Source organism: Danaus plexippus, chromosome 26 (genome assembly GCF_018135715.1).
Source record: "Danaus plexippus chromosome 26, MEX_DaPlex, whole genome shotgun sequence".
NCBI classification, from domain to species: Eukaryota; Metazoa; Arthropoda; class Insecta; order Lepidoptera; family Nymphalidae; genus Danaus; species Danaus plexippus.
In genome coordinates this window covers 3,651,547-3,669,773 of record NC_083554.1, presented here as the reverse complement: position 1 = coordinate 3,669,773, position 18,227 = coordinate 3,651,547, and the positions used below count along the sequence as shown (strand labels likewise).

At 29.1% G+C, this 18,227-nt stretch overlaps 1 protein-coding gene across 1 annotated transcript in view; it reads left to right on the top strand.

Moving 5' to 3' along the window:
- Positions 1–6,201: 6,201 nt before the first annotated feature.
- Positions 6,202–18,227, top strand: part of LOC116774412 (transcription factor Sox-5) — a 139,540-nt gene continuing 127,514 nt past the window's right edge. The window contains exon 1 of the mRNA XM_032667141.2: positions 6,202–6,395. The gene's annotated coding sequence lies outside the window, so the exon portion shown is untranslated. The remainder of the gene's footprint in view (positions 6,396–18,227) is intronic.

The window sequence follows — 18,227 nt, the reverse complement described above, 5'->3', positions numbered from 1 at the left end:
CGGATCAATAGGCCTCCGCTAACTACCTCAGCTGTGAACTATACAAATGGGAGGCTGACAGAGGCATGCGATATAGGATTGCTAATTTCGCTACCCTTTGATCATTGGTATTGACGGGTCGGTATTGTCAGTTGGCAAAAATGTTTTGATTCAGCCCCTAATTGTATGGTCTTGTTTGTTATATTGAAATGACTCGGTAACACGGCTGTTTATGTTTTGGGGGAATAAATGTATGATACATTACGTTGAAAATCTAACTGGCACTAGAGAGATTAGATTAGATTATCTACAAGTATTTATTAACTACTTTATCTTGGTCTCAATCATTATACCTTTGATTAATGGATAATGAAATATATAAAACGGATTTTTGGTGGCATTCAGAAGTACTTGTGTGTTAAAAATTTTACCGTCTGTACAGAAAACGTCTGTTGATGTCAGATATAAATGTGATTTTATTAGAAAATCATACGTCATTATTTGTTATAAGACAGTCTACATGAACAAAAAAAACTTAAGTTTAAAAACCATCAAACGTAATAAAAGCTGTTATTTATGTAATAGCAAAGTAAAGGGTAATTGTGGGCACGTGGAGGTTATTACTTTTATAACGCATAATGATACGGTCATTATATCGTCACGGACGAACTGATACAAATATTTTCAAACATCATATTTAAGGTCTTTTATATATATGTATGTCAAATAAATAATTTATAACTTAATAATTGTTTTAAATTGTAACCAAGCAATGCATTTATTATTGAAAACTTCTACAAATGAGCATTCTAGTAGTGAATTGATTTGATCGTATAGTCCGAATAGAAAAAAATATATAGTCCTAAATTGTCTTGATTTAGAAATATTGTTACTTTTAATCCAAATGAGTTGTTATATTTGACGTTTGATGGTGGCTGTAAAATTTTATTATCGAAAAATTTTATAGTTAGATAGGGAAGAGCTTTTTGTAATCCCGTTTTTAATGAAAAATAAGTAAAGTGATCGGCCATTAACGTCGAGATCTTGAGTAAAAGCTTTTTCATAAGTAATAACCTTTAGTCAGGTAATAAAAGTCTTTGGACACGTCTCCTCATTTTTATATCTACTATGTCTTACATACGTTATATTTATTAACATACAAAAAATATTGATAGGAATTATACTTTTTCATTGAAAATTTATGTACTTCGGTTATTATAGCAAAGAAATCGCTCTCCAAGATTTTGACAGACGCGGACAGTCACAGTATTTAACTAGTATTACAGTCAACATATTCATCAATTAAGAAACAAGTTATGTTAAATGAAACGTTTAATGCACAATACTAAGTGGACTGTCAGCAAGAATAACGTACATTTGTTGGCCAGAACTAGTCTTGATCAGATTATAAAGTAATGATAGCATCAAGACTATATTATGTGTAACGAACCCAAAAAAAGACTCAACTAAATAAAACAAAATGGCCAATTTACACAAAAAAAGATATATTATTCGACGGAATTAAATATTAAAAGTAGCCAATTAAATATTTATTTACTTATGATAATTATTATTATCATATCGATAGTACAAATCTTAACAGCCAACCAGTTCTTTGATGTCCCTTGAAATATCAGCCGACGTTTTTATCACCAATGATCGATCAATATTCGTTACGAGAACAGAAAAAAGAACAGATTATTTTTTATTGAAATAATTGAGGGCTGAAATTATCTAGAAATTATCATTGGACTGCAGGTTGAGTGCTATTTTCAGGAGGAGAATATTTACAGAAGATCCAGGTGCAGAATTTCAGGTGAGCTTCATTAGGTGAATCTTGTCCCATCTCTTAATCATTCTTTAATTTTATCAGCTATCTTAATTCGTTTTTTAAAAAAGTTATACGGTAATTAAACAGATGGAATAAAATCAAATGTGTCCGTGAATTACAAGAGAAAATTGTCATTAGTCAAATATAAAACATTGATAGATTGTTTAATATCACATTCCCTATAAATGTTCAAAATAAATTATGTTTGTTCATGTAATAACATCACAAAGGGGCGTCACACTTGGGAAACCTACCGTGAAATCGCGCAAATTAGGTGCTAACGTAATAAGAACATTTTAATTTTAATCCATCAACACCCTTTTGTAATAAATTAGAATGATTTTTATGTAAATAATAATACAGTTTGGTTAATGTTCACGCCGTGTCGCACGTGGTTATTTTTTTTTTTATAATAAAATGTTTCTAGACGCGATGATTCTCGTTGATTGGACAAAAAGCGACTGTTCGCACGCTTCCAGCGTGTAATTATGTAGACGTCTTAATAAATAATGCTGTTTTTGTGTAATTTTATAGTAAACATGATGTGCATTCATGAAATCTTATGTTTTTTTTAACTAGTGCAGTTAGTTGTTTGTGTAATGCCGAGGTGTGGTGAATTATCGAAATGGAGTCATAATTACGCACTGAATAGGAGCTTTGGCTGGGGTAAAAGACCTCAACTAAATGTAATTGACATTGCGTTAATAAATAGCTTCATAGATTGAATATTTAATTAATAATAACACATCTCAGCTCCTGCTAGTAGAATAGAAAATTTTAATAACCATAAAAACAAATTGCGTCTCATTTTGAATATGGAAGTCAAGAACGATCCGTTGTTCCGATTACTTTTGAATTTAGAACTCAGGTGACGCTATAAAAACGTATGTTTTGGACTTTCACCATCAGTTTGCCGAAGTCTTCCCACGATGGAAGTTGTATAGTAGGCAACAATTAGACAATTGTCGGTCATTTTAACGATCAACCATAAAATCGGGTTTCAGCCTCTCATTAACCGCATTCTTCTGATACTTCCGCTTTTATAGTTTTACTAATCAACGCTTGAGATTAATATGGACCCGTACGTAATGGCGTCGGTTGTCTTGAGATTAAGTTTATTGGTCCATCGGACAATTGGTCGTATAGATAATTGAGTCTTGGATGGTTCGGCGTTTTTTTCTTAAGATTTTTCCCGTGTTTACTGTTAGCCCTCTTATTTTGGTTTATCGACCGGTTGTTAAGTCTAATTTAGATTAATTGTATAGTATTATAAATTGGCTATTAGGCTGTTGTGAAAAATAGTGGAAATCTAACATATAGGCCCCATTGGATCAAAAGTCCGAGAGTAACGCCTCTTTAAATAAAATTTCTCTTAAATGATATACGACTTATAATAACATATTAATCATTAAAAAATTAATCAATTTTATTTATTGAAGTTTCCTTAAAAAATATATAAAAAAATTATCACTGTATTTAAACAAACACTATGTTTTCACTGACTTTAATGGTAGGTGGTCGCTTAATTGTTATAATCGATATAAAAAATAATGCATGTCCGTTCATCATACGGCTTTAATTTTAATTGCTCGATAATGATTTATGAAGCGAGAGGATCGCAATTTTATTGTTTACATACGTGGGTCGTAATTTTTATATCGATAACTTTAATATGTAATTTTAACGGTACCTTATCATTTATTGTATAAGAAAAGCCAGTAATTAAAAATCTCTTAACATTTCCCTTTAAAGTCTGAGATATATAGAATATTTTAAGCATATTAAAGTATCACTTAATAACATTTTATTTTAATACATATATTAATACTACGTCTGAAATATTCGCTTTTTGCAGGTACATTATAAGGCTCTATTTAGAGTGTGAATTTTATCAACCTCCTTTATATTTTTTAAATTAAACTTATTTCATCTATACATTTTCAAAAAACATATTTGAATCTTTGATGACGTCAGGTGTTGTTTGACAAGCATCCGAAATATTAGCATAGAAACTTGATTTACTTTCTAACGGAGACGTATTTTTTTATAAAAAAATAAGAATACCTTGTTAAGTATTATTCTTTAAATAAAATTAGTCCGAATATTATATATTTTTAAAATATTTTATTTTTATTTTATTTTTTTTTTATTTATTGAAGTCTTAATATATCACCCGTATTTTATATTCTTCATTACACTTTACATATGTAAATACAGCATGTATTTATTTTGTTATATTGTTTATAAAAATTACTACATGCTGTGTACGTTTTGTTATCATACTAAAATGACATAAGGTAGAAAATGCTTTTATCTTATTTTAGAATATTAATTAATCTACGTTCTCAAAAGGTTATTTTTTTATATAAGTATCTATTGTTATACAAACTTGGGACCAATTTTCAGGACGATTAGTCGAGGTGTTGGCAACAAACTCACTTTTACTTATGATATCTGTATGTACATTTGGAATAGGCAACCAATATCTCCGTAACGTGTTGGTTGAGCAACCGTAAGTGCCTCGGGATAATTTATTCAAGCCAACATTCGCACCATACAGGGCGAGCCCAGTTTTTGCAGGCTCTTTGCTTCGTACGTGCGCTGGCGCATTGTATTACAAATTGTAATATTCTCCATCTACGGCCGCCTCAGATAATTAGGTACAAACAAATAACGGTTCAGCAAAATATTAGATGGCATCGTGCTCATAAAACTCTCTTGACAAGATTCCTGACTTATATATTTTTTTATGTTTGTGTTGAAGTAACTCGCAATAGTTATATTATTGTGTGTGTGTTCCACACATCTCGTAATTATAAAGAAATCAAATTGATTTATTACTTATATATAGTATAGATTTCTTTTTATTTTTTCCGGATAGTGTTATTACATTTAAACTATTTAATATTGAATTATTTTTAACTACTATTAAACAAGTAACGGCTCAAATGTATTTTTCGAGATTGCATCATGTCCGTGTAGGAAATTTCCAACAAATCAGTCTTCATAAATAATGGACAATAAATGACGAACATTTATATTGCAATAAATTTTATTTTTAACTATAATATATTTGATAATAGCAAAATATATGTTAAAGTGAAAGTGTCACCGATGAAATATTAAACCGGACAAATGTGTAGAGTCCATCATATTAGCACATACAAAGATAAACAACGCATACAATCTTATTACATTTAAAGAGACGAGAAAATACGCTGAGAATACGTAATGAGGGAAAACATGGTTCGTCGTAAAGCCTTTGCTTACCCGGCCAGGGAATGGAAGTGGATCTTTACAGTTGCGTCTCTAAATATATTTTTACACACGGGCGACAGAATTGTCGTCCGACATTCTTGTATTATGTGTTGAATTTTTTTGATACATTGATACAGCTTGTTGTCTACGATATTCAAAAATTTCTATTAAAAAAATTGCTTGATTGAAAATCAAACCATTATATATAGATGAAAAATATATACATTTAATACGGTCCTTATACTTATTTTGACGATTGCTATTTATCCAGATTTTAAATCAATCTTAAGTACAGATTTGTCAATTGGTTGCGCGTGCGCAGCGATTGCGTCTTTACCCACTTAAGGCTAGATAATAAGTCTAGATCCAGGTTGCCTTATACATATAGCTGTCTGAGTTGGGTTTTTACATAGTTTTAATGTAAGCTCGTTTTATTTACCTTCACTATGGCGTAAAAAACTTTAGTGATAGATTCTCGTTAAGGTCACCAGAAAATTATGGTTTAGTTCTTTATGGATGGCAAAAAAAATTATATGTATAAAATATTTGCTCCGTTTTTTTCCAAATATATGACTTGAATATTGTATGCTGTATGATAATATTCCAAGAATTAGTGATAAAAAGGAGTCTCCTTATTAAAGTTATCCCGATATCTGTTTGAAAAATGACAACTAAAACCTTATTAGGATTGCATGAATTTAAATCTTTCACCGTTTGCACCTCTGACCCAAACTAAACCTTATTTATAATGAGTAAAAACGTTTATAAAATGATTATTATTTTATATTTCCACCAAAAAAAAAAATATTGTATCCAAATATAAACTATGTATACGTAATTTTTATTTTATATCACTTCTAAATAGATTGCTATGTCCCAAATGTACGTTACACTTAACCTATTAATGTGTATAGAATGGTGTGGTGCCATTAGAACGGGTGGAATTAAAAAAAATCACATCTATTAAACTGATTAGATTCCAATAGGTAATTTATTGTCGTGGTAGCGACGAACTAAGCACAATGCCCGCTAGAGGGTGACAGCTAGCCTGATAGAACGGGACAACTATAGTGGGCCTTGCAAGGTGATTTTAGTTGCGTCTACGCAAGGCTATAGTCAGGTTGTTACGCACACATGGGCATCGCGCCCTTACTAATTCGCGATGTCAGCAAAATAGCGATGTTTTTGGACACACACATATATAAAATTTCTATGTAACAATTAGTGTATATACTTAATTGTGTTGTGCTATCTACGTACATTAGTTGAGTGTTAGTGATTATACGTGATTTTACTGTGATGTGTATTTTTCACCGGTCTTTCAGAGGTAATTATTTTTTTTTTTTGTATAAATTATAAAATTATAATTGAATTGGATATATTTTGAGATGATGTGTTATTTTAATGTACGCGTGAAATTCCAGTATTAGTCACCGTCAAGTAACAAGCCATGATTATTTGTAAAGATGTTAAAATATCGAGAAAACATTATGGAAAATGGAAATTAATTATCAACATATAAATAACATTAAAATAATAAGGACAAATATTTTTTAATATAGTTAAATAGATCTAAGTATAAAATTATAATGAACGTTAAATATTTTATGAAATGATACAATTTGAGAAAACTATTATATATATCGTACATATATTATATATATGTAATCTTATGAGGTCATTAATATTAATGAAGCTGCTTTGTAATTATAACGTTCCATTATTTATAAGGGCAATTTAAATTCAGTAAAAATTTCAATACCATGTGCTGTAACAGGACCCAAAGGTGTGTTTTTGTTTTAAATTTATAAATTATCCACTTAAATACGTAACGCATATCATGACTCGTGTGTTAAATAGTTTTTGTTTCATTTTGTTGTAAAAATGGTCACGTAATATGGAAATTTCGAATATTTTTATGAAATCGCCCAGCGGAAGATAACATTTAACAATGCCTAACATTACGAAAGTTATGATATGCTGTTGCTTTAACGTCGATTCAAATTTAAAATTCCACTTAAAAGTAATGTAACCATGGATTTGATTGGTATTATAGATTTTAAGTTCCGTAATATGGCAAGAGCTATCGAAGTAACTGAATATTATGAAACATGATACCAAATCGATACCTGATTACAAATCAATTAATGTAATACAAAATTCTTTTGTCACTAACGTAACGCAACCTGTGCTCAGCTGCGGATCGGTATGCGTAACCATGGCAACCGCAGATGTCATGAGATATGTTATATGTCCATGCTTCACTTGACTTGCTTTTCCCTTTGTTCCGATGTTAGGATATCAAACCCTTATAATATTTCAATTCATTATTAGAAATTACTTTTTATCTATGTACTTAAATATAATATAATATTACCTTTTACATCAAATATTTGATATAAATTTGTATCAACGGAACAACTTAATCTTTGTCGTAGCATTCGTAGTGCGTTGAAATCTTTTATATTGAAGTCAATCTTACGCTTAATGTTTTTTTTAATTATTGTTTAACGTCATATAGAAGTTAATATAAACAAGTAAAACAAATGTTATAATATAATTTCTTACTAAAAGTATATTAGGTGACATAAATTAATCTCAGAACGTTAATTTAAATAATAAAATCAATATTAAATGAATTATGTTCCCAAATTTAAAGCTTTTGTTTTTAAGAATATATGCTCTATGTATAAAAACATGTTGCCATAGATAAAAAAAATAAAAAATAAAATTACTGTGCTTTCACCAGAACTCTTAAACAACAAAAATAAACCAATTTAAAATACACAAAACACCGTAATTATACCAAAGTGTAGCCCGCAATGAGGATAATTGTTAAAAACAATACGCTTCGAAATTTTTCGAACATTCGTACGTCGGAATCGCTTTTGTATGAAAACTTAATTATACCTACTGTTTATAATTTACTTGAATTTTAAACGTAACTCATCGTCTGTTGAGGAATTTATTTTTGGTTCTGCAACTGACTTTTACCATCACATAATATGACTAATCGAAATTGCTTACACAAAAAAAATAATGATATAACATTAAATTTAAATATATATTTAATAAAGTTGTGTCATATTTCTCTCTAGTAATAGTTATAATTCTCTCCTGTATACTTTGTATGAAAATGAGAATAGTCGTTCGTCCTTTGTATCCTATTACTCTGTAATAATTTTGAATATCTGTCAGTCATTGCAATTTTATATAGATATCTATAAATAACACAATTAACATAAACCGGGCCCTTTTCGTCTTAATGAAAGTATAAATTACTGATCGCGTGCCTCCCCCGCAGGTTTCACGAAGGCTCTTTTTACTTCTATCAGGTTTGATAGCGGTTTGATAGTGGATCTTGACGGGTTTACACGAATAAGTGTAATGTATTGTAAGCCGATGTATTGTAGGCTGGTGTATTAAATTTATTGTTGTTATTGTAACAGTTTTTGAAAATATACTATAATTTAATTAAAAGCTTTTTAGTGTATTGAGAAGCCTTAGTATGTTTCCGATTTTATTCTTTTTTATAAAATGTAACAGCAAAAATCAAACGATGGGACAAAACAGTCATCAAATTGGTTCAAATTAAAAACTGTAAGTAATTGTGTTTAAAGAATTTAAGTCTTAAAAATATATATATATGTATATCGTATAAAGATTTTTTTATGATAAATATTAAATAAGGCTTCTCAAGTATCATGAGAATATAACAATCATTTTATAGTTTTAACATATGTGTGTTAAATATCAAATTTATAGGTATATAATGTTCTATTAAGTATGAAGAATTTTCTTGGCATTTTTTCGCAGCCTTAATACTATGTTAATTAGTTGAGAGATACAAAAAAATACAAATGACAGATTTGTTGTCTTATGCTATTTGACATATGTATCCGATGCTGAGACGAATATGTATGTAATGTGACAGATAATTTAACTTAAAGTTACTTACAAAATTGTTTAAAACATGCAGTTTTAAATAAATAGATATATATGTTTCTAAATTAATACTTTCTTATAAATGTTTTATGTTGAGTGTTAATAGTTTCGCCTTTTATTAACAAGGAATTATAAACAATGTCTTAACGATTAAGTTTTAAATTAGTGTAGGTATATATTATTTTGTGCTGTTCTACAGTCAATATTTTTCATTTGTTTCATTAAATATAAGAGCCTTGTTATAAAACGTTGCAAGTATCAGGCAGTAACATTTCTTTCTTATTTGTTATGCTCCTACCGGTTTGTTTTGTTATCGGCCCACTTACTCGTATTTTGAATTAAAATAATGTTATCATTGGATTGTGAAGGGGCCTAATGGATACGTAAAAGGATAATTATATATGTTTTTAATTGCCAACCGTTTTTAAAATTCATTCCGCTGATGGTTGAAGACGTTTTGTGATATATTTTATTTCTAACGAATCAAACTAAACTCTTAATTAGTTTTCGAGTTTATTTTTATAAAATCCTGTAATAATTCACTACCTTTTATACGTTTTCAGATATGTGAGAATTTCTTTTTAACTTCCGTAATAATTTTATGAAGTTACAATTTATGTTTTAATTATAAACTTTTATATATTGAAAAATATAAAATGTAATGTACAGTGATTGCTGTGTCAATGTTTGTTAAACACTGAACGGATTTTAGATGTTACGTGGATTGGAGTATATTTTAATGGTTTTCAATATCATTGCGATTTAGCTGAGACGTACGATTGTGGTCAGATGAATGAGCTGACATAAAATAATTATATTATGTCATTATAATTTAAAACTATACATATTTTACATAACCGTCTGCACGTACAAGTTTCTAGTATGATTTATATCGCTTTAAGTGTTACAATAATGAAAGCCCCCTAATTACGAGATGCGTCGTAATTCACTGTCCTTTCACAATATATTTATTGTGGTGATCGTTAATGTTTCTTGCACAAGATGGCCGATTGTACTAAACAAATGTTTTATTAAACCATTGCCTTGGAACGTTCACAGGATATCCATTCTATTAAATATTATACAGTTTTGAAATTATCTTATCTATTTTGCTAAACAGCTTTGTGTATAGGCCTTTATTGTTATATATTTATCAATACTGCATGACCATTCCTTATATAATCATATCCAATACATTTGTCATCGACATATGACAGCTTTAGCACTTTAATTTTAAATATTTTTATATTTATATGAATGAAATAATTAACACAATAGAGCAGGGATGCGACGTTAGGAAAACTTTATTATAATGATTACAGATAGACGTGTTCTATATATGGCATCGATTTCATGAATTAAAATATTTCTCCTGCATTTATATCTCTATCGAGAGCTAAGCGAGATAATACATTCGATACTTTATGCTTCCAGTGTGACGCAATGCTCCATGTATAAACAATATAAGATTATTGGATCGGATAAACGAACAAACCGCTACCCGTTGAGGTACATTTAAATACATTTAATTGTATCTATCAACATTAAATGTAATATTCGATACAAATTTAAAAATATAAAGCATCAATTCTTCTGCCTTTATCACTTTTAACTTAAAATAAAATCGTTTAAATCTCGTCCAAACCGATAGACAAACAGGATTTCTCGTTTAAGTATATCTTAGTTGTAAAATATTCACACCTAGCAGAATAGAAAGCAGATAGCGTTAACATAGATTGAGACATAAAACCTTATACGGTTAATGAAATTCTTACGTAATATATATATTAATATACTTTTTTTTATTTTTAATTGTATATATATAAACTTGATCTTTTTATTGTTCACATCCAAAATGTTACATTCATTAGCTGTTAGATTCATTAACATTTAAACATACTGAACTTTCTACAAATCAATAATATTGTAGACAAAATTATATCTTACATCGAACTGATTTTTTCAGATTATTAACATAATTAACAATGTTTAGTGTATTTTTTTATTTTTTATTGATCCTTACCCTACTCGTGTAATTTTTATGTGTCATAAATCACACACACACATACATAAAATTACATTTTTTTTAATGAAAACATTGTAAAGCTACATTCTTCTGTATTAGTTGGATTCTCAACTTTTAACGATTTATGCGAGCCTTTTTACCATACATACATATATCGGTTTAGCAGTTATCGCATTCTTATATTATAAAACAAACAAACAAAATATTGTCACAGAACAATTTGTCACAAGTATTTCCAGTACATTAATTTTCTCATATTGAATGTAAATTAAACATATACGGTGCAAATGTATACAATATAACTGTTTATGAACGGTAGTTTCACAATAGATGGCAGTTGGATGAGCGTGCTACTTTTTAGTTCATCTAGCTTAGACCTTAAAAGGCTGACGCACTCGTACAAAACCTAGCCTGAATATCTTACCGAGTGACGGTTAAAAAAAAACCATCCGTTAGATAAATTACTATAGAATTGCTTGGTTGTTTATTAAATATATATTACCATTTCGGTAATATTTTTTTTTATACAAAAATACTGTTATACGGTGATAGGTTAGAAAATAAGATAATGTAATAAAAATGTATGGATTTAGTCTCTTTAGCAATATTTATATATATCCATCCATTTTTATGGCTTTATGAAAAATCAATTATTACTCAAAGGTGGACTGAATTATACCTTTCAGTAACATTATTTCTTTTTATGAAGTTTTTGACAGCATAGATATTTATAATAGTACTATAGATTATAATGTGCTTAACCTCAACGAAGCTGCTCGTGGCTTACCAAACGACAACAGGTGATCATTTCTATAAATCTAGCACAATTTCAATAACCTTTGTTTTGATTTAGTATTGATTAGCTTATATTTATTGTTAATTAATTAAATAGCTTAAGGATTAATGACTTAATCATTTATTGTACTGCTATTTACAACGCTGGAGTAATAGGAAGTTGCGAGGCGAATAATGAATAAAATTACCGTTCTCGATTGTTTTTTACAAGTATCAATATATATTATTTCAACCTATACCATAAAGGAAAGTTTATTTACGGACTTAAATTATATTTCGTTTGTCTCTTTGCCATATTCTTAATAAAAAAATGGATACATTGAACTGCTAAGATTGGATTCATAGTATCGTTAGCTGTTAGGTTAGGGTCTTATTTTAACAGTGTCTGTAAAAAGTACATTAATTTAGGAGTTACGGCAAGATAAAATCACAAATATTTACATCTATTTAAATATGTTGTTGTTATTGAGGCTCAGCATATAGTCGTGACTGCATATAACACCATGTCTCATAGTAGAATAGACCATTGTATTACAAACAATAAGGAAAATTTATCTTCGATATAATTATAATGTATTATTACTGAATTTACAATAATTGCGCTGACTTCTAATATTTTAATTTACTTATTATTTTAATTTCATAGTTTTATTGATGTTTTATATACGATTTAAATCAATAATAATGTTGTGATTTGAAATGTTAAGGTAATATTTAAGTTTTATTACGGACGGTCAGTCTCAGATTAAGACTGGCTTAAAATTATTTATAAAATAATAAGTTAAATAATTAATTTATAAAATAAAAATTCAAAGCTTAGAGAATAGCTATAGGATCACGATATAGAATTTACATAAAACTAGATAACATTTTTAATAAGATACATGTTTTTCATAGCAACCCCACCTAAATCCCTAAGTTTGTACATGAAATATACAAATTGCCGCGGGATTGTAGTCTTTATGCGCTTGTGATAAGATCCATTATTACATGTCTGTTGCTACGTCAGATTGACTGACGGTATATTTACACGCAGTAGGGCGCCAGAACAATTAATATTACAATAGTATAATGGATGAACTCCTCATTTCTGTATAATTTAGTGGATGAAACAACCGTGAAATATCGCCTTCAAACAAATGACTTGCTGTTATTGTAGAGAAAATAAAGCTCAGTACACACTCCAGTGATTAGACATTCAACACTTTTCATTTTATAAGCAAGCTCGTTAAATCATTTGGAACATAAGTAATGGTTTCGTTTGTTGTTCCAATATTTATAATATAAATAGGTACTTGTTGTATAATTAATTTAAGAATTTATATCCAATTACTTATATAATTAAGTCTAAGTAAATCAATGATGAATTTCTTGTGCATCAATTTATTATACATTAATTTATTTATTGCAATTAGTACACAATTAAAATGTTTATATAGTAGAATATATGTATTGTAATACAAATATTTGCTATATAGAAGAAAATATTAAAAAACGTACAATCTCGTAGGTGTGTTATATGAAGCGTGGGAACAATAGCTTCATCGTAATGATCACCTGCGGACTCATAATGTACCACTACTAAGGGCACAAAATGAATTATTATAAAATAATATTCACATTACTAATATTATTGATTAATTTACAAATATTTCAAATGCATAGGTTTAGTCGAAATGTATTTATTTGAATTTTTCATAAAAATAGTTTACAGTCATTAAAAAAGCTATGGAAATTAGTCTTACAAATAAAAATAACGCGATGCCTAAATTTAAATATATATTATACATTTAGTGAGATAAGTAGTGGTACAGCGTTCGTTCTAGTTTCAATAGTACAAGACGGATGTATCTATCATCGTATCTAAGTAGTGCTCGCCTCAACACTACCGACAAAAACAATAGTCATCACTTAATGTGAGTAGTTCAGTAGTATCCGAGTTACTAATAGACCTCAAATGTATCGGAAACATTGAGATATTATTAATGCTTTAAACTGAGTTCATTGGTTTAAAATAAAATCATAAAAAATTATTTAACAATGCTTTAATTCCTAATAGTTCCTGCAGCGTGCAGCGTTTATTTATTTTATACGAAGGCACGTAACGAATTTCATAAACTATTTGGTAAAATATGCAATGTTTTAAAAATTTATAGGTAGGTACATTTTCTCTGAGTCCCACTCCAAGGTCTGATGGAAAAAGTCGTGGGCAATACCTAGTTATTCATAATATAATTTGAATTATTCGCCAAAGTAACTGTTTTTTTATAAAAAAATATGTTCAATCAAAAATATTATATATTTTTTCTACTTTCTTTTCTAAAATCAGTCATCAATCACAATGAAGTCAACTGTTTAATTAAAGTAAAAAGTAATGTTATTCCAGGACAACAGAAAGAGACAAAAAAATCATTTGATTATGATTATGAACAATTATTATCGTATTATATTTTTTTTGTACCGAATTATCTCTTACACGACGTTTTGCCAACGGTGACGCTAACACTGTTTTACACAGGCTAAAACCAAGAAAACAATACATTTTTTTTTCAACATTTGTAATCACTATTTTACAAACATAGGATGTGTTTTCATCCGTCTTGTAAAATAAGAACAAAACGTGTACTTTATTTTCCTTTAAAAGTTAGAGCGACCCGTACATTATTGTCAATGCTGAATGAATAGCCTTGCTCACAAACATCGTGTCTTAGAAAAGCTGTCTTCAAAACACCTAAAACTAAGGCTTTCAACGTGTCCGACATAAGGACATTGTAAGGTGCTTTCTAAAAGAAAACAAGAATACAACCTTGGGGAAATTTCTCGGATGTTCATACAGCTTCGCACTATCTTACCTTTTATATACATTTTCTTAACGAATGCATATAAAAATCAATGAATATACTTTAAGAGCGATCTATATCAATTGTCACTAGAACAAAACCTCCACCTGCTTAGCCGTGTCATAAAAACAAAACAAGTTAAGAACTCTTTAACAAACGACAACTGTCAGATGGCTTGCGTGGGTGGATAGAAGATGCCGCGTTTTATCTCGCTTTGATATCATTCAAGCGAGGCTAATCTTATATACGAGGTGCTTATAAATGTGTGATAATAAATGTTTTTTACTGTTCAGATTAGGATATTGAAATATTTGATGACACAATTATAGAATATTAGTTCGAAATACTAAGGATAGGCGCCGCGACGCTGTTAGTACGTAATTGAGGTGCTGTAAAACAACTACTATATCAAGAATAGCACAGCAATTGGAAAGCTAGCGGGTAAAACGGAAACATGCAATAATAACGCTGATTACTGTCCCGGGACAACTATGGTAAACATGATTGCCAACAATAAACAATTCCATTCTGACATCCTGTATTGACAACTTCTATATCTATTACAAGAATTATTTAAACAATTCAATCTTAAGCTAAATTTTTTCGACAAATCGACTTTAACTCTTTTCAACTGATTTTCGTGAAATTGCTATATCTTGCAAATATCTTACCGATCAGGACATATATTAAAAAATCAGAACAATATGAAGAATTAATTTTTCCTTTTAACCCGAACACTATTTTTACATCTTATTATTATCCAAATAATTTCTGTATATCAGATCGGCTGGTCTAATCTTGGAACCGAAATCAATCACCGAAATCCGTACACAAAATTATCATCACTTACATTTGAAATTATTGTAATGTAACAAGGAAGGGGATCGGAAAATTGCAATCATTTACAATGATAATGCCTCCAGTAGCTATCTGCATGTAAACTAGGCAATTTCGACTTGCATGTTTTAACGTAAATTGTTTGCTACTTAGCGGTACAATGTACCGTTTTACACGTCACAGATTATATTTTAGTGAATAAGTCATACAAAAAATATTATGGAACTTTTTGGACGGTTTCATGACGTGGTCTAAAACATTGGTGGTAGGTAAAATATCAAAAAAATATTTAGTCCATCAATTAAATGGGTTTATTACACAGTTTATAAATACCAATATATATAATACTGACTAATTGTACATAGGTTATATTTAAATACGTATGTATGTTTATAAAAACACATGTCGTACAGAATATGCGCTTAAATTATTTCTCATAAATTTAAGACTAGTTTAATATAATTAGAACCATAGGATGGAACTTATACATTTATATATAGATGTAACATTAACACACATCCTTTCATTGAGGCGAACGGTCTATAAACCAAGATTAAACATAACAGCACAACATTACTTACGAGGAATCACCAGAGAAGCTTGACCTCCAATAAACTTACACAAACATCTCTTATAAGTGCTATCTTACGTTGGCGACCTAAGATTAAAAGCCAATCTAAAATGACCTCAGCTAAGCTTTCTCGTTAGACAAACTGGTATAGACAAAAGAGTAGCAATCAATAGAAAAAATGCACTTGCAAAAAGATTTTTGTTTTCCTATAATATAAAAGTTGGCAAATAAAAAGAAGTTAAAAATTCCTCTAGTATAAAAAAAAAAGTTTTATTGTATTTAAAATCTACATATTTTATGCATTCTCTTGTGAATATATATAAATTCACCAGATGTATACAATATATGCTTAAAGAATTTTTTTTAACAGCTTGATTACTGTAAGACAAGAATGTCTTAAGACAATTTTGTCTAATGTCTGGTTAGAGGGTCCAAGTGTTATCGGTTTTATGAGTAATAGCCTGTGTTAATGTAACTGTACGCTGCTTTATAATGTCTGGTAAAGTTTTAATACCTTAAGTTTGTGCTAATATTCCGGTTAAAACTTATTTACCTCCCCCCCCCCCCATTTTATTGTTTCCCATGACATGTGATTTGAACCTGTTTAATATATTCTGGTAATCCTGAAGTAAAGTGTAACTTAATTCGAGTTAACAATATTCCTGTACGTCAGAGAAGCTGATAAAAAATCAATACATTGACATTTGAATTCATAAAAATATATCAATACTAAAAAATAGCTCAATATAGAATCTTTATAACAATTTACAAACATCATTCTAACAATGATACTGAATTTATTTCTCCAATTCATGACAAAATGAGCTTAAAATTCAAATTGAAGGTTAAGCTTCCAAATGTCTTCATAGCTTTATTGTCAACCGAAATCTTCAAGTACACATATTTTACCTATTAATAACGTATAGAATTCAAAACTTTGACACAATCGATGAATTTAAATAATATTTTCGGCTTAATTTATTTTCTAAGTTGAAATTTATGTGGGAAAGTGCGGGTACGCTGCAGCTCGGATGTTGAAATTAAAGAATTACTCATGATTTAAGTTTAAATGTCCGTATGACAAGAGAAAACTAATAAGCCGTCAAGGATTCGCTTACCACAGCTGGTTTTTTCTATAATTTTGAAACTATATTAATTGTGGGAGATTTTTTGTGTAATGTACAACATAGTCTATTATTTATTGCGAAATAAGAATCGCGTTCAGAATTTATGTTATCCGGTTGTAGCTCGTTAATGTTAGAGGCAATCTTTTCTTTTGACCTAATTGTGTAATGTTTTAATTGAGATAAATAAATCTATTTTACACGACTGACATGAAAAAAAGAGGGCTATGGGCTTGTGCAAATGTTCCTGAAAAAACGAGTTAGCAGATTTCGACATTTTGTATAAATATTTTCTGTTGTATTTTAGGCTAATTGGAGGTTTAACGCTAATTATAAAGACGCTGGTGTTACAATAAAAATTAGCTATCATTGTTAATTCGTAATACCTACCGAGATATATTGTCTTGATATAAATGTCTTCGCTAGGAAACTTAATCATGAACATACATGTGTTTTTTCGTCTCTTATTTTTTTTTTTAACCGATAATATCAGCCACAGATAAAAATCAAATGACATAGAAGAAAGACGAATAGACTCGTTTTGAATACGAGATGTATCGGTTACATGGAATCAAAATCGATGATCAAGCTTTTATGATCATTTGTCCCATTAAAGACACACATTATTTGTTTGGTTTTCATGTAAATTAATATATATTTTTTAGAAGAATGCATAAATTTCTATCCGTCTTATATGTATGTACATGTGGTTTTTTGTAAAGTAACAAAAAGAAGAAATAATTATAAAACGCTTCTATCTTCTTTTTATTGTATCTCATCAAATTTTTGTTATATATTTAGCATTGTGTTGTTATTTTAAAGTTCAATGGGTAACGAATATTTGAAATAGTTGGAAGATGTGCTGGTTTTTGAGATTATTCGTCACCGACGGACAGCGAACAGTCCTATGTGAAACTTTTTATCGGCTAAGCCAAATAGGCCAAAAAAATTTTTAATATATATACAACTTTTGTCAGCTGTAATATCTCTAAACACAGAAAATAGATTAAATATCAAAATA